Here is a 20,000-nt window from a genome sequence, read left to right on the forward strand (position 1 = left end):
GGCTTTTTAAGAATTGAACAATATTTTCCACATCTGTTATACCAAGCAGTGGTATTTTCACATGTTATTGAAGTGCTATATGACCCTTTCTTTCTTATTTGATAGAGATGTCTAAATAAATATAATATGATAATTAATTGAAAAGATTTTCTTTACTCCTTATCCATTTGAAATGAGATAGAATATAAAAAAAAAAAACTCCCAAGTGAAAATTACTCTAAACACTCAATGTATAAGTATAGTTATTTCCCAGAAGTTCTTAGCCTTCCCCGTGAATCATAAACCCCTTTCTGCATGAAGGGAATGCTGCATATATGCCAAGTATGAACCATTATCCATACAATTAAAAACTTTCCAAATGTGTTGTAAAGTATTTTCCATAGGGTTAGGAATTCGGAGGCTGAATAAATATAGCGTAAAATGGTATATGAGATGAGGATTGATATGTGTTCTATTTTGTGTGTGTGGTTGTGAATATATATACATATATATATATATATATATATATATGAATATATATATATATATATATATATTTATATATATATATATATATATATATACATATTGTATATATATATATATATATATATACATATTGTATATATATATATATATATAAATATAAATATATATATATATATATATATATATAGGAATAAAATAGTCAATGCTGCTATCATCATCTTTATTCGGGAGCTTTCGACATAACTTATGTCATCTTCAGCCTATCTGCAATTATCATATGTAAAATTAATAAAATTAATAAAATCATCCTAAGTACATAGTTAGGAAGATACACTTTCATGAATTAATCAACTAGTTCTAAAATCAACCAATCAAGGAACATAAAACCTTAAAAAAAAAACTTATTACACACAACTATATAAAAGACTTAATAACTAATATAACTAGTCACCCGCAGGAGATGATGACCACCCATCCAGACCAGCAACCCACAGACCACACGGATCAATGGGTCACCGGTAACTGAACAGGTAAGCCCTCATTCAAGCTGGGTTTTGTCTTAAAAATATACAAAGACTCCAAGATTCTCAGTTGGCTGACGTTACTATGTCTGTCCGTAATTTTGAAATTTTCAATAGAAATGGCATGACCAGATTTAAATGCATGGTCATAAATACCGGAAATTGGTTTTTTACTTAACGGTATTTTGGTTCTTACCGATCTCCCCATGTGCTCCGAAATCCTACACTGAAGCTGTCTAGACGTGCTTCCAGTGTAGCACTCATTACAGAGTGCACATTGAAAAGTGTATATGACACCGGAACACAAGGGAGTAGGTAGACTCTCCTTATATTTAAACAGTGAGCCAACCGAGAACTTGTTAGTAAAAATTAATTTTAAATCTATGTGGGGATAACATTTCCCCACAACACTCATAACCTCTGTTCTTAGTCTCTCCGAAACATAACCATAGTACGGAAAGGAGACATATAACTTTTTCTTACTGACTGTTTGAATTGTTAGATTTTGACTGTAAACTTTATCTAAAAACTTCTTGACTTGATTATAATAAAAGTTCAGAGGGAACCCATTGGTAATAAAAAATGATTTTAGAAAATTTTCTTCCTCATGAAACCCCAGATAAGTTGAACATACATGATAACATCTATATAACAGTGTTTTTATCGAATTAATTTTGTAGATTTTTGGTTCGGAGCTTAAAAATCTACAAAATTAATTCGATAAAAACACTGTTATATAGATGTTATCATGTATGTTCACCTTATCTGGGGTTTCATGAGGAAGAAAATTTTCTAAAATCATTTTTTATTACCAATGGGTTCCCTCTGAACCTTTATTATAATCAAGTCAAGAAGTTTTTAGATAAAGTTTACAGTCAAAATTTAACAATTCAAACAGTCAGTAAGAAAAAGTTATATGTCTCCTTTCCGTACTATGGTTATGTTTCGGAGAGACTAAGAACAGAGGTTATGAGTGTTGTGGGGAAATGTTATCCCCACATAGATTTAAAATTAATTTTTACTAACAAGTTCTCGGTTGGCTCACTGTTTAAATATAAGGAGAGTCTACCTACTCCCTTGTGTTCCGGTGTCATATACACTTTTCAATGTGCACTCTGTAATGAGTGCTACACTGGAAGCACGTCTAGACAGCTTCAGTGTAGGATTTCGGAGCACATGGGGAGATCGGTAAGAACCAAAATACCGTTAAGTAAAAAACCAATTTCCGCTATTTATGACCATGCATTTAAATCTGGTCATGCCATTTCTATTGAAAATTTCAAAATTACGGACAGACATAGTAACGTCAGCCAACTGAGAATCTTGGAGTCTTTGTATATTTTTAAGACAAAACCCAGCTTGAATGAGGGCTTACCTGTTCAGTTACCGGTGACCCATTGATCCGTGTGGTCTGTGGGTTGCTGGTCTGGATGGGTGGTCATCATCTCCTGCGGGTGACTAGTTATATTAGTTATTAAGTCTTTTATATAGTTGTGTGTAATAAGTTTTTTTTTAAGGTTTTATGTTCCTTGATTGGTTGATTTTAGAACTAGTTGATTAATTCATGAAAGTGTATCTTCCTAACTATGTACTTAGGATGATTTTATTAATTTTATTAATTTTACATATGATAATTGCAGATAGGCTGAAGATGACATAAGTTATGTCGAAAGCTCCCGAATAAAGATGATGATAGCAGCATTGACTATTTTATTCCTACTAAAATTGCGATTCCCAAGAGGAACCCATCTATCAACTATATATATATATATATATACACACATATATATATATATATATATATATATATGTGTGTGTGTGTGTGTGTGTATGTGTGTGTGTATTGTTTGAAATACATTGAATATATAAAAAAGGTGATAGTTTTCATTTAAACTTGTGTATGCAGCTTATTTTCAAGAATTGTATGATATTGACCATATTTCCTATGTTTGGAAACTGCTGTATATGATTCTAAGACATTAGGGTTATGTAGATAATATGTCTCATATCATTTTTCGCAGAAGGAAATATATATATATATATATATATATATATTTATATATATATATATATATATATACATATATATATATATATATATATATATATCGAGTATTAAATATTAGAGAGAATATGCATTGAATATGCAAAAAATTATCCAAAATGATGTCAACTTCCCAGATGTAGAAAAGCCAACTCTCTTATATAAAAGGATAGGGATTCTCATTTCCTTATGATATATTCATAATGCAACCATTTCTGGTACTAAAGTTAAATAATTGATCTCCTTCATAGGATTATATTTCATATATATTTCTATAGAAGGATCTTTTAATATTATCTAAATCTGTGGCTTACATCACATTGTTTCATATTCAGTTTTACTGATATGGTTATTCCTCCTTAAAGGCATTCTCTTTTAACACCCGATTCTTGAATTTTCCATCAGCTAAATCATTTAAATCAATACCTCTACTCAATAGTGCTTACAATTCTCTTTTATCCTCATTCTCCATCAATTTTCTGACCTATCCCCATTCACCTTTCAGTGAATGCAAAAGTTGTCTTTTGTTTTCCACGAGAATCTGCCTCACTTATCTTGAAAACAGAAATTCAGTTTCAGTGTCTTTTCCATCATAATATTTCAGGATGAGACTTCCATTGCCAGCAATGGCTACCAGAAGCACAAGATTGTGCAGATTCTCCCTGCGGGCATGGCATCAATGGATTTCTTTCAGATTTTTGTTTCAGGAGAAGAGAACAAAGTCACTGAAACTTTAAAACAATGTATGTTTTCTTTCAAGTGGGAATTGTATAAAAAGGAATATGTAAACGAACCTGACAGTTTTCTTTTACACTTGTTTATGCAGTTTACGTTCTAGAATTTTATGATATTTACATATTCAATATGTTTGATAACTATATTACTATAACACATCAGTATATATAAATGAGAGGTCCCATATCATTCTTCGCAAAGAAAAATACATTATTTTATCTTTTAAGCTTTAATTATTAGAGATGGAATGCATTCAATATGCAAAAATAATAAAAAATGATGGCAACCTCTAAGATGTAGAAAAGCCAACTATCTTATATAAAATGATAAGGATTCTCATTGCCTTATGATATATTTATAATGCAACCATTTCTGGTACTAATTTCAAATATTTGTTCTCGATCATAGGATAATATTTCACGTATATTCTTATTGAATAATCTTTTAACAGTCTCGAAATCTACAGCTTAGATCACATTGTTCCATTTTCAGTTTTACTGATATGACTATTCCTCCTAAAAGGCATTTTCTTCTTACACCTGATTCTTTAAATGTCCAAGAGCTAAATCATTTAGATCAATACCTCTACTCTATATTATTTAAATTCTCTTCTATCATCAGGTTCCCTCTTTTTGCACACCTAAGCCCTTTTCACCTTTCAGTGAATGCAAATGTTTTCTTTTCCAGCAGAATCGGCCTCACTTATCTTGAAAACAGAAATTTAGTCTTGGTGTCTTTTCCACCATAATAATTCAGGATGAAACTTCTATTGCCAGCAATGGCTACCAGAAGCACAAGATTGCACAAATTCTCCCCCCCCCTTTTTTTTTTGAGGGATTGGGGGGGGGTTGGAGAGCGTGGGCTTGGCATCAATGGATTTCTTTCAGAGATTTTTGTTTTATGGGAAGTGAACAAAGTCACTGAAACTAAAAACAATAATTGTTTTCTTTGAAGCGGGAATTGTATAAAAAGGAATATGTGAATGGACTTAACAGTTTTATTTTATACTTCTGTATGCAGTTTATTTTCTAGAATTTTATGGTATTGACAATGTTTCCTATGTTCATGAACTATACTATTTTGAGGCGTGAATTTATATATATATATATATATATATATATATATATATATATATATATATATATATATATATATATATATATATATATATATTTATATATAAGAGCTCCCATATCATTCTTCGCAAAAACAAAACAAAAATATTTCCTATAAATTAAGTATTGGAGATAGAATGAGTCAAATATGCAAAAATAAAACGCAACGATGGCAGCTTTACAGATGTTGAAATACCACCTCTCTTATTTAAAGTGGAAAGGATTCTCATTGTCCTATTAAATATTCATAATACAGCAATTTTTTTTATACCAAGTTCAAATGATTTACCATGATAATGGTATTATATTTCATACACATATTTACAGAATGATCTTTTAACAATTTCTAAATCTGTGGCTTAGATCACATTGTTTCATTTCCAGTTTTACTGATATGGCTATTCCTTCTCAAAGGCATTCCCTTTTTACACCCAATACTTAAAATGTCTATCAACTCAATCATTTAAATCAATACCTCTACTCAATTCTATTTAAATTCTCTTTTTTTCCCCACTTTCCTTTTTGCATACCTAAGCCCATTCACCTTTCCGTGAATGCAAAAGTTTTCTTTTCTTTTCCAGTAGAATCTGCCTCACTTATCTTGAAAACAGAAATTCAGTTTCGGTGTCTTTTCCACCATAATATTTCAGGATGCGACTTTTGTTGCCAGCAATGGCTGCCAGAATCATTGCGCAGATTCTCCCTGCCTTTTTTTTTTTTCTTTTTTTTTTCTTTCTTCCTTTTTTTTTTTTTTTTTTTTTTTTTAAGGGGGGCTGGGTATTTGGAGAGTGCGGGCTTAGCATCAATGGATTTCTTTCAGAGATTTTTATCTTATGAGAAGAGGACAAAGCTACTGAATCTTGAAAACAATATAAGATTTCTTTGAAGTGGTAATGTTTTTTTTTTTTTTTTTCAAGGGGGGTGGGCGGTTGCTTGGCGTCAATGGATTTCTTTTAGATATTATTGTTTCAAGAGAAGAGAACTGAACTACTGAAAGTTAGAAACAGTATTTTTTTTTTTTTTTTTTTTTTTTGAGGGTGGTGAGGTTATGCTTGGCATCAATGGATTTCTTTCGGAGACTTTTTTCTTTTTTTTTCAAGAGAAGAGAACAAGGCTACCGAAACTTAAAAACAATGTATGTTTTCTTTGGAGTGGGAATTATATAAGAGGAGTTTAGAAAAGGATCTAACAGTTTTCTTCTCTATTTGTGTATGCAGTTTATTTTCTAGAAATATATGATATTGACAATATTTACTATGGTTGCAAATTATTTTATTTTAAGACATTAGTATATAAGAATAAGGGGTCCTATATCATTTTTCGCAAAAAAAAAAGAAATAGTTTATTTAACTTTCAAGTATCAAGTATTAGAGATAGAATGTATTAAATATAAAAAAAAACAGAATAATGGCAACTTCTCAGATAAGGAAGAGATAACTCTCTTATCCAGAACTATAAGGATTCTCATTCTCTTTCTAATAATTAATGCAACAATTTTTGGTACTAAGTTCAAATGAGTGATGTCGATCTTGGTATTATTTTTCATGTATATCTCTATAGAATGATCTTTTAACAATCTCTAAATTTGAGGCTTAGATACAATCATTTCCTTTTCAGTTTTACTGATATGGCCATTCCTCCCTAAAGTCATGCTCTTTTTACACTCGATTCATAAAATACCCATCAGCTAAATCATTTAAATCAATACCTCTATTCAATACTATTTAAATTCTCTTTTATCCTCAGCTTCCCTCTTTTTGCATAACCATCCACATTCACCTTTCAGTGAATGCAAAAGTTTTCTTTTCTTTTTCAGCAGAATCTGCCTCACTTATCTTGAAAACAGAAATTCAGATTCGGTGTATTTTCCACCATAATATTTCAGGATGGGATTTCTATTGTTAGCCATGGCTACCAGAAGCACAAGATTGCGAAGATTCTTCCTGCCTTTTTTTCTTCTTTTTTTGGGGGGTCGGGGGGGGGGGGGTGGTGGTGGTGGCTTGAATTACGCGGGCTTGGCATTAATGGATTTCTTTCAGAGATTTTGGTTTTAAAAGAAAAGAACAAAGTAACTGAAACTTAAAAACAATAACTGCTTTCTTTGGAATGGTATTTTGGTGGGGTGGGGGGTGGGAGAGGAGAGGTTAAGGCTGGATTGGAATCAATGGATTTCTTTCAGAGATTTTTGTTTTAAGAGAAGAGAGCAAAGCTACTGAAATTTAGAGAGATTTTTTTTTCTTTGATGTAAGGATAATAAAAAATTATTAAATAAATGGTCCTGACAGTTTTCTTTTATACTTGTTTATGCAGTTTATTTTCTAGAAATATCTGGTCATGAGAATTTTTCGTATATTTGATAACTATATTATTTTGGGATATCAGTATATATTATAAGAGGTCTAATATTCCTCGCCAAAAACAACTGTTCAATTAATTTTCTTAAGTAATAAATATTAGAGATAAAAACAAATTAAATATGCAAATTTAAAAGAGAATGATAGCAACTTCTCAGATGTAGTAAAGCTAACTCTCTTATTTGAAATGGCAAGGATTCTTATTCCCTTATGATATATACACATTGCAACAGTTTTTGGTACCAAGTTCAAATAATTGATCTCGATCATGGTATTATGTTTCATGTATATCGTTCTAGAATCACCTTTTAGTAATCTCTAAATTTGTACCTTAGGTCACAATGTTTCATTTTCAATGTTATTGCTATGGCCAATCCTCCTTAAAGGCATTCACTTTAAACACCCGATTCTTGAATTTTCCATCAGCTAAATCCTTTAAATCAATAGCTCTACTCAATATTATTTAAATTCGCTTTTATCCCCAGGTTCCTTCTTCTTGCATACCTAAGCCCATTCACCTTTCAGTGAATACAAAAGTTTTCTTTTCTTTTCCAGCAGAATCTGTCTCACTTATCTTGAAAACAGAAATTCAGTTTCGGTGTCTTTTCCACCAAATTATTTCAGGATGAGACTCCTATTGCTAGCAACGGCTACGAGAAGCACATGATTGCAAAGTCTCCATCTTTTTTTTTTTTTTTTTTTTTTTTTTGAGAGAGAGAGAGAGAGAGAGAGAGAGAGAGAGAGAGAGAGAGAGAGAGAGAGAGAGAGAGAGAGAGAGAGAGAGAGAGAGAGAGAGGGGGGGGGGGGGTTGGTGAGTGTGGCCTTGACATCAATTGATTTCTTTCAGAGAATTATGTTTTAAGAGAAGAGAACAAAGCTACTGAATCTTTAAAACAATATATTATTTTTTTTGAGTGGTAATTTATTTTTCTTAAGGGAGGGGGGGTGGCTTGTCATCAATGGATTTCTTTCAGAAATTTTTCTTTTTGAGAAGAGAACAAAGCTACAAAAACTTAAAAACTATGTAATTTTCTTTGAAGTAGGATCTATGTAAGAAGAATATAGAAAAGTACCTGGTAGTTCTTTTTTTATACTTCTGTATGCAATTTATTTTGTTGAAATGTATGATATTGACAATATTCCCTATATTTGATAATTATATTATTTTTAGACATTAGTATATATAAATAAAAGCTCCCATATCGTTCTTCGCAAAAAAAATATAGGTATTATATATTAGAGATAGAATGCATTAAATATGCAAAAATAATACAATGATGTTTACGTTTAATATTTCGGAGAATATAGCGAGAATATATCATAAACAATTTATTTTTGCATAAAATGAACAATTGTGAGCCTTCAAAAGGAACAGAAAACAACATGACCTTGCTTTACTCATTTATGGTCTTTGAAGCCTATTCAATATAGAACATATATATCCAAGAAATATATAAAGGATTTGAAAGATTGATAAATAGGTTATTTATTAAATAAGTTAAGAAAAGAAACAACAAAAACAACAGCAAACACAACAACAATAACAACAACAATGACAACGACAATGACAAGGATAATGTCAATGATAAAAATTATATAAATGATACGTTTATACCAAAAAAAAAATATTTTATAATTAAGTTTTTTCATCTTTCTAAAAACTAGCTGTGAGGGTACGAAGTATGGATGAAAGTATCATACATTTTCTAGTCTTTTATGATTTCATAGGCAAAATGGAAACCTTCTTAAATGCCAAGATAAATAAAAGAAAATTGTTCCATGTCGTTTCACTAAAAACAATTATTCTTCTGAAGAGAGAATTTTGCTGACACAAGAATTATTATTATTATTATTATTATTATTATTATTATTATTATTATTATTATTATAATTATTATTATTATTATTATTATTATTATAATGATGATGATGATGATGATGATGATGATGATGATGATAATGGTAATGGTGATGGTAATGGTAATGATAATTGTTATTGTTATTGTTATTGTTTTTTACTAGATTTTAAATTTTTTAATTTTTCAATTAAATTTAAAATTAAATCTTACTTTTTTATTTTTAAATGTAATATAAATATAATATAAATACAAATATAAATATAAATATATTTTAAATATAAATATAATATGATTTAGATAAAAATATAATATGATTTAAATATATATACAATATAATTTAAATATAAATATAATATAATTTAATCATAAATAAAATATAATTTAATTATAAATATATTATAATTTAATTATAAGTATAATATAATTTAATTATAAATATAATATAATTTAAATATAAATATAATATAATTTACATATAAATATATAATTTAAATATAAATATAATATAATTTGTATATAAATATAATACAATTTACATATAAATATAATATGATATATATAGATATATAATTTACATATAAAATATAATATGATTTAAATACAAATATAATATAATTTACATATAAATATAATATAATTTAGATGAAGATATAATATAATTTACATATAAATAAAATACAATTTACATATAAATATAATATAATTTACATATAAATATAATATAATTTAGATAAAGATATAATATAATTTACATATAAATAAAATACAATTTACATATAAATATAATATAATCTAAATATAATTATAACTGGAATATAATTATAAACAAATACAATTGTAAATATAAATATAATTATAAATATAAATATAATTATATATATAAATATAAAAGATATTTTGTCATTTTATAGTTATACAAAATAGTCTGTAAAGGTTAATTTTATCTTGTTTTTTGTGTTATACAATTTCTCATTATCAGTGAAAGGATCTTCAGAACCTTAAACATTTTGTTAGTCTTATAAACATAAAATTCATGAAAATTTATATGATATAAATCAGATCTAGTATTTTCAGGATATTTTCTTCTCGCTGCAATAATTCCTCAATACTGCAGAAAGTGCTAATATAGAGTCCATTTTTATTCTCTTTTCAAAGATCTAGTCAAGAATACTTTGAGCTGGGTAAAAGTAGGGATTTACTTAAAGAAGAAGCTGAATTTGTTTTATTGACTTGCCAGCGAGATATTACTTAGCTAAAACCCTGTGGCTAAGGTTTAGTAAATTCGTATAATAATAACTTGAGTGAATATACAGTAAGTTACTCAACGATGTTCAAAGACAATTGAAGTGGTTGATGTCTCTTGATAAAAGAAAACACACACACACAAGATGCTAAAAAGGCTCCATATAACAGGGAGCAAAACCTATAACTATGACAATTCTTTTGTTTGTTTGATGCCTTTTAACATGGCTCTATAATAATTCCTTACCTTTTGGAAGCAAAGGAGAAGGCTCACTCATAATGATGACCATGTTCAGTATTGTTTATCAGTCACAGAAGGTGTTTGTGCTGTGCAAGTTTACATTTGTGTGAATAGGGCAGACAACTTCTGCTACATTTGTGGTGGGGTGACCTTTGCATCACAGAAGCGATGTGTGACTGCGCTGGTTAGAAAGGCACATCACCTATATTTTGGATGCAAGATTGGGGACCAGGATAAGAACTGGGCTCCTCACATATGCTGCAACACTTGTGCTACAAACCTTCGCCAATGGTTGAACAGAAAGAGGAAAGAAATGCCTTTTGCTGTGCCAATGACGTGGAGGGAGCCCAGAGACCATACCAACAATTGTTATTTCTGCATGGTACTTCCAATACAAAAGGGCTTGTCAAAGAAGAAAAAGGAGTCCACTGAATATCCAAACATTCCATCAGCTATTCGCCCAATTCCACATGGAGAAGGTCAACCTGTTCCTGATGCACCAAGTTCAGTATTTTTCGGATCAGACGAGGAAAGTGGTGAGGAGGAAGCAGGGGAGGATAGCAATGCTGGATTACAGAGTGACCCTAATTTTGATGAAGCACAGTCCTCTATGCCACATCTCATAACACATGAAGAACTCCATGACCTTGCCAGGGATCTGCAACTACCCAAGAATAAGGCAGAGTTGCTAGGCTCTCGTCTTCAACAGTGGAGTCTCTTAGCACCTGACGTGAACATTTCAAAATTTCGGAACCGTCAGGAGCACTTCAAAGATTTCTTCGTAATGGAAGATGATTTAGTGGCATACAACAATATTAATGGTCTGATGGAAGCACTAGGCATCAAATATGAACACAGACAGTGGAGGCTGTTCATAGATTCATCAAAAACAAGCCTGAAAGGTGTTTTGTTGCATAACGGCAATAGTAAACCATCATTTCCTGTGGGCTATGCACCCTACATGAAAGAAACTTATGAGAATATAAAGCATATGTTGCAGTGCATAAAATATGATGAACATCAGTGGCAGTTCTGTGGTGATTTAAAAGTTGTTGCTATTGTGGCAGGGTTGCAGGGTGGATACACCAAGTACTGCTGCTTTCTGTGTGAATGGGACAGCCGGGCAAGAGATTCCCACTCTATAAGAAAAGAGTGGCCACCTCGTCAATCATTGGAGCCTGGAATGAAAAATGTTCAACATCCGCCTCTCATTAAAGCAAACAAGGTTTTGCTACCACCTTTGCACATCAAACTGGGGCTTGTGAAAAACTTTGTAAAAGCGATGGACAAATCTGGTCAAGGATTCAAGTATTTAACATCAAAATTCCATTCGTTGAGCGATGCAAAGATAAAAGAGGGAGTTTTCATTGGTCCTCAGATTCGAGAGCTTCTTAAAGACGATGAATTCGAATTAGCTCTTCATGGGGAGGAGAAATCTGCTTGGAAGGCATTTTAGTTGCAAAGGGATTTCTCGGAAACAAAAGGGAGAGAGACTATGAAGAATTAGTGGAAAACGTCATCAAGGCTTACGAGATCATGGGATGTAACATGTCACTTAAAATCCACTTTCTGGATTCACATTTAGCCCTTTTTCCCAGCAAACTGTGGAGCATTTAGTGACGAACATGGTGAAAGATTTCATCAAGATATTTCAATCATGGAAAAGAGGTACCAAGGTAAATGGAACACAACAATGCTTGCAGACTATTGCTTGACACTGACAAGAGACGACTCTTCAACCTATTATAAGCGTCAAGCAAAAAGGCAGAGAATAGATATGGATTAGAGTTTAAAACATAATGACATATACTGTATATCAAAATAAATTAATGAAATATTGCATGCCTCGTATCGAACCTTTAGCCAATACACATTTTTCAACGTGATATTTGGATTCATTGAATGAAAATACATAAGAATCAGCTAATCTCATTTAAGAAGCACACAACTTTTCAGAATTTGTTGACCAGTGTTGCAATCAATGAAAATATAAATAAAAGAACAATACATTCCTCTGTTCACTATTAATGGCTCTCGGAATAAGAGTAAATGACTTGCAAGATATATATTAATGATTAACCTTATGTATTCTTTCATTGTGGTGCCTAAATTTCCAGATTACTGTCCCCAAAATGGTCTCATGTCTTCTGATGGCATTTTAAGAATTGAACAGTACTTTCCACATCTGTCAAACCAAGCTGTGGTATTTTCACATGTTATTGAAGTGCTATTTGACCCTTTCTTTCTTATTTGATAGAGATGTCTAAATAAATATGATATGAAAATTAATTGAAAAGATTTCTCTTTGCTCCTTTTCCCTTTAAAATAAGATAGAATATAAAAAAACTCACTGGGGAAAATTACTGTAAACATTCAATGTATAGGTATAATTATTTCCCAGAAGTTCTTAGCCTCCCCCGTGAATCATAAACCCCTTTCTGCATGAAGGGAATATTTTATGTATGATCAAAATATGAACAAATATCGAAACAATTAAAACATTCCAAATGTGTTCTAAAGAATTTCCCATAGGGTTAGGAATCTGGAGGTTTAGTAATTCTGGCGTAAATGCTATATGAGATGAGGATTGATATATATAACGGATTTTGAGCGAAGAGAAAAAAATATTTTTGGGTGAGGTAGCCATGTCGTCTTGATGGAAGTTCCTAATAGGTAGCTTTCTGGGGTATATTTGACTACAGTGATATTCCCAGAGAATTTTACCTTAAGGTATCCAGAATTCTAACTCCTGGAGCGAATATCCCTAAATAATCTCACAGGGATATCGCATAATATCAAAGGACGTATTCTTGACACGTCACATAGCTATCTTCACCCCGAACAGTATTAACGCTTCGAGGGGTTACAGTGACAAGAATCTGAAACGAGATTGAAAAGAGAGCCGTTTCCAGTGTGTATCTGATGAAGGCGGTAGTGCCCTCTTTATTCCTTGTAGCGATATACGAGGTGTTACAGATACTGTATTATAGGGAGGGGTCAATAAGCCGTTTTACAATAAAAGGAAGGGCGGGTCCATCAGGACGACATGGCTACCTCACCCAAAAATAGATTTTTCGCTTCGCTCAAAATCCGTTTTTTGGGCTCAGGCCATGTCGTCCTGATGGAAGTTTACCAGAGCATTACTGTATCTGTGGATTCTCAATCAGTGCCGTACTCTCAAAGAAAGTATTTTCCTGGTCCGTCTAGACCTAGAGACCTATGATGTTACCGTCATACATCATTTCATCTAAGCATGAACTATGTTAGTGCTTCCTGCCCCTTACAGGGAAGAGTCGTACTAGACTGGAAAAAGTCTCGAGGAGTACATAATAATTATGGATGACAAAATGCCAAGCTTGTATAGTGGTCTTACCCTATACAATATAAAGCAAAGTTTGTATAAGAGTCAACAATGTCAGTATGAATTTGTGATACCTTCTCCAATGTGACTACTCTTATAAACTATTGGATAATAGTTGTATCCGCATAGGAACAAATTTTGCCTCTTTGCCACTATCCCGTTAGGGTACCACGTCAACCCTTCCAAGGAAGGGTTAGAGTGAGTGGACTTTTGCTTGAATCAGGGAACAGTCTTAAAAGACATACCGTGATAAAAATATCCATATTTTAATCTTAATGCTCAGTACATTTAAAATAAAATGAGTGTGGGCGAATAAGACGCAGGGTTCACTATGAACTAGTTTATTAAAATTTAATAAACGTACATATCAGATCAACATTTATAAAATTTATAAAACGTGGATGATATGCGTCAAAGCATAAAGAAAAACAGTCAACAGAAAATATTTTTTCGTCTACTAGGAAGCAGATTTGCCACTTCAATTGAATTATTAATAATAATGATATAGTCTGTATACTGTTAATTTACATTAGCATAAAAAACGCTTCGCACAAGTGTCCGCATTATGCTATAGTTCACCGACGACAATGGAAGAGTTCATGAGGACACTTTCGTGGCCTATCGCTCAGTGTGTAGTAACATAGAGTGACTACACACGCACCCTCTTAATTAATCGTCCCAAATTAATTACACTGTTCCTCGCAGATTTAAAACAAAAGGTTAAAAAATTCTACCTGCTGCTACCACAATTCTGAAGTTGCTCCACTAGCTTCGCATAGTGCATAAAGAACACCTTGGGTGACTACCAGCCGGTGTACAAACAAGGATGTTCAAAGTCCATATGATTAAAGAAATTTTATGGAAGAGGCAACTTTCCTCGGATCATGACTAACGGGTGTACTGTCTGAATCCGTTCTGCGAATAACACGGGTGAGTTTCGCCCTTAGTTATAGAAAACTTTGAACCCAAGGTTTCTCTTCTGAACAGATGTCCTCCCATAAAGTCTGAAGTTCTATGAAGATAGACCTTAGGCACTCCACTGGACATATAGATGCATCTTCCTTCAGGGACCCCACCTGTTGGTGGGTGGCTTGTTCTTGGCAAGAAACGTTGGGTCTGGAAACAGATTCAGTTCTCCCTCCAAGAACTGTACGTGGCCTTCCTCTCTAGAGAGAGCCACTATTTCACTAACTCTGGCCCCAAAAGCGAGTACAAGCAAAAATATGACTTAAAATTCAAGGCCCTCTAAGCGCATTCCTCATTGTTCATTATTTATACACAATGAAGAATCTTATCTACTAACCATGCAAAGGGTCCTGGAGGCGCTGAAGGGCTAAGCCTAGCAGGGGCCTTTGTAGTTCATAAAGAACGTCGTTAGAAAGGTCGACCTGTCAGGTATATGGTATCTGTCTTGTGAAGGCAGACTTGAACAAAAGAATTGTGTTGGCTGCTAAACCTTGCCCATGAAGGTGAATGAAGAATGATAAATAGGAATCTGTCTAGATTTCTTTTGGTTTCTTCGCCTTGACAAGGGATATTTGTTTCTTCCCTGAAGCCTCATAATGTCTTCTGGTTTCCTCCAAAAGTCTGAACTGACTTTTAACACCAAATCTTTTTCTCGTCATTAAGGAGAGAAAATCATGAGATGTAGGTTCTGTGTTTTCTGTGATGAAACGAAGACAGTCGACTTCTGTACTTGCTGAGACAGGGATGGATCCGGTAGCGGTACGAATTTTAGTCGTAGTTTCAATGCCAGAGGGAACCACACGCTATTTGGCCACTTGTGGGCCACTATTGCTGCTTTCCCTTTGAAGGATCTCAGCTTTTCAAGGACCTTTAAAAGGAGGTTGTGCGGAGGGAACAGATAAATACTGGACAATCTGTTCCAGTCCAGGGACATAGCGTCCACTGCCTCAGCTAGCGGATCCTCGTATGGGGACACGTAACGAAATATCTTCTTGTTGTCTTTCGTCGCAAAGAGGTCTATCTGCAGCTCTGGGACTTAACTCGAGATGAAAGAGAACGATCCTGCGTCAAGGGACCATTCTGACTCTATAGGTGTAAACCTGGATAGAGCATCCGCTGTCACATTATGGAACCCTTGAATGTGAACTGCTGACAGGTGCCATTTCTTCCCTTCTGCCAAACGGAATATGGCCAAAATCACTTGGTTGATTTGAGGTGACCTCGACCTCTGTCGATTCAGGCATCTCCATACCACCATGCTGTCTAGTACCATTCTTATGTGGGTCAAGTGGCGAGGAGAAACTTTCTTTAGTGTCAGAAGTACTGCCATGGCTTCTAGAAAGTTGATGTGAAATGACTTGAAAAAATTGGACCAAGCTACTTGGACTCTCATCTGATGAGAGTGACCTCCCCAGCCTTCCTTTGAAGCGTCTGTGTGGATAGTTACTGATGGGGGAGGAGGTTAAAGAAGTATTGATTTCTTCAATTGCTTGGCATTGGACCATGGCTTGAGAAGCGTTCGCAGTCGAGTCGGTAGTGGTCTTATTAGATCTCTTCACGCGTTTGATGAGTATTTTCTCCAGACTCCTGTTGCATCCTTAAGCTGTGCTCTTAGCACTGGATCAGTTATCGAAGCAAACTGTAGAGAGCCCAGCACTCTCTCCTGTTCGCGTCTTGATATCCGTTTGGATTTCAATAGTCTCTTGACAGATCCTGCTATTTCTTTCCTCTTCTTACTAGGAATGGAAAGCCGATGCGACTCCAAATTCCAGTGGATTCCCTACCACCAAAATTTTTGAGCTGGAGAAAATCGAGACTTTTTGATGTTGATCTTGAATCCCAGATGTTCCAGGAACTGGATCACTATCTTAGAAGCTTGCATGCATTCTGTCCTGGATGCTGCCCACACCAGCCAGTCGTCCAAGTAGGCTACTACTTGCACTCTCTTTAGGCGTAATTGATGGACGGCTGCGTTCGCGAGATTCGTGAAAATCCTTGGGGCTATGTTTAGCCCGAAAGGCATGGGTCTGAAGGCGTAAAGTTTTCTATGTAACTTGAAGCCTAGGTAGGAGGAGAGGTGACGATTAATTGGAAAGTGCCAATAAGCGTCAGAAAAGTCTATAGAGACAGCATATGCCCTTCTGGGCAGTAGGGTCCTTATGTGCTGAAAAGCAGCATTCTGAACTTGTAGTTCACTATGAACTTGTTGAGTGGCGACAAGTCTAAAATTACTTTGAGTTTTTCTGAGTCCTTCTTTGGAACACAAAACAGCCTTCCTTAGAATCTTATGGACTTAACTTTCCGGATTACTCTTTTGTCTAAGATTTCTCGGACATATTCTTCCAGAACGGGGGATGAGTGTTGGAAGAATTGAGGAAATTGAGGTGGAGGACTGCTCCAGCTCCAACCTAGTCCATTTTTAATTGGGCTGTGGGCCCAGGGATCGAAGGTCTAGCGATCCCTAAATAGCTGTAGTCTCCCTCCTACTGGAATTATCTTACTTCTGCTGTTGTGGACCTGAGGCCTTGCCTCCTTGACCGCGTCCTCCCCTGTATCCCCTTCCTCTTGAAGGGCGTCTAGAAGAACCTCTGGCTGTTCCTCAAGCTCTCGAACGAAAGGAAGAAGTCTGCCTTTCGAAAGCTGGACTAAAAACCGGCGACTGTGTCGCCACTTGTTGAGGTAACAGCTGGTATGTGGTTGGAGGTTGTGCCACTATCTGAGGCACCGCGGTCACAGGAAGTTGTTGTTGATGTTGCTGTCGGTAGGGTTTAGCCGGCCGAGAGGATGGCCTAGGCCTTTTTGTCTTCCTCCTGGGTTTGGGACCCTTATACGGAGAAGACATTCTCTTAAGATCTAAGCCCCACTTTTTGAGAAGGTTCCTATTCTCTGTGGCGGCCTTGTCTACTACCTCTTTAACCACTTCATTGGGAAAGAGGTCTTTACCCCAAATACGAGAGGAGATCAGTTTCCTCGGTTCGTGCCTCACCGCAGCCGAGGCGAACACGAACTCTCTACAGGCTCTCCTAGCTTTAATAAAGCTATAGAGATCCTTCGTAACTGTGGCCAGATGGGTTTTGGACACAACCATGAACATGTCCTGGTTCTTGGGGTCACTTGTCATCGTTTCTAGTGTCGTTTACAACGACATCGATGCCGCAAGTCTTTCTTTTGTCTCTTGCTCTCTACGCAAGAGAACCTCCGACAGTTTTGGAAGTGCCTCACCGAACTAGCGTTTAGCAATATCAAATTCCAGCTTCCCAACTGAGAAGGTAAGGTGTACGTCCTTCCAGTCTTCTTGGTCGAAGGGCAAGGTCAGAGATAACGGCTTGCACTCCTCCAAGGAGGGGCAAGGTTTCCCTGCCTCAACGCCTATAAGGCTGCCTTATATCCCTTTTCCAACAAGGGAAAGGCTCTGGTAGGAGAGGCCACAAAGAAGGGAAGCTTCTTACTCAAGGCGGGCACCTTTGAGTTAGTGAAGCCTCTCTCTTTCATCGAGCTCGCTAGTAACGTCTGAGCTTTACTATGGTCAAAAACTATGACCTCCTTCGGCTCCGTCTCCTCCTTTGATGCTGGCTCCTTCCTAAGACGGACATAGCAGTCTGGATAAGAATCTTTGTTGGGCCAAAATTCTACTTCTTCCAGGGGAATTACTCCCAACTTTTCTGAGGTCACGATCTTCCCGGTTGTCATTGGCATGTGTTCGGCATACCTCCAAGGATTGGTATCCGAGCACAAAGGAAGATCCTTCACGCTGAGCCGCTTCTAGGGCCCACGTGATGCTACAAGTCTAAGTATCTCCAGTTTCATTGCAGCTTCCTTCTCATCATTCTTCCTTTGAATTTGTTGGATCATCTCAACAATGGAGGAAAGAGTCCTTCCCAGTTCATCTGGGATAGCAGACGATGTAGAAGGAACAGGTTCTGGGTCCGGAACCTGATGTAACCGACACTTCGTCGATTTCTTCCTCTTCTACTGGAGAAGCCTGGAACAGCTCCTCCTCCTGACCTTCTCCTAGAGGGTCCTTCTCAGTAGAATCCGACACCTCCGACATCCTATCGTCCAATTGGATGTCTTGAAGGGCGGCCGAGATTTCAGAATCTACCGGATTCTGGGCAGTTGGTATCTCCACCTGAGGCTGGGGATGATTGCATCAGCCGATGCTTTAGAGAAAAGGTAGGCCCTCATCTTCTCATTTGGAAGGTAGGGGCCTGAGGTCTTTTTCTGAAAACCCCTCACCCAGGATCGTAACATTTCCCTGGCAGCATCCCTTGACTCCGTCGACTTAGGGTCGTCAAAAGCCTCGGTAATCAGGTTGGAACAAACTGTACAAACCTGGGGGTGCCAATAGCGGAGATCACCTCTGGAGGCTGCGCATAGTGCGTGCCTCCTGCAAAGTTGATGTCCACAGAAGTTCTTACTGTGGACATTACAGAACACACTCCCGCACTACGGATGGTCCTCCTGTAAAGAGAAGAAAAATCCATGAGTATCAAGTGAAGGCTTTCACTTATATTGAGACATTTAGCTTATATAGAAAAGCTATAAAAGAAAGAAGGAAAGACACATACTTGTATTTCCTGTCCAGTCAATTGCAGAAACCTCACGAGATATTAAAACTAAGGTTAATTCTAGTCTAGAATACCTTATGTAATTTCCTAAACGGAAATTTAAGGTGTAGTTCACACCTTGAGATAAAGTTTTAATATACGGGATAGAAAGAATACAGAAAAAACTTACTTTCTATATATGTACGGTTTCAACAAAAGACTGTACAAGATAACATTTAGAATGATGAAGAACTTTAGTGTTATCACAAGCTCTGTACAGCTGTTTCTGCTAATGCAGTGTGTACTACACTACAAATAGAGCAACTACTGTACATCGCATGCTGTTGTGCCGGCTAGCACGCGCCGGTACGTGCCGGCGTGCGCCTGCACGAGCCGGCCGGCATCTACCCCTGTATAGTTCAAAGATATACTATCTTTAACTAATAGGCGGCAGCCCACTGATTCGCGACTGTGTGCCGGCCGGCAAGCATTGCCAGCCGACAGCTGAAAACACTAATACCCGGCTGCCGGCTGCTAATCGTAGTGG

Source organism: Palaemon carinicauda, chromosome 16 (genome assembly GCF_036898095.1).
Source record: "Palaemon carinicauda isolate YSFRI2023 chromosome 16, ASM3689809v2, whole genome shotgun sequence".
Lineage (NCBI taxonomy): Eukaryota > Metazoa > Arthropoda > Malacostraca > Decapoda > Palaemonidae > Palaemon > Palaemon carinicauda.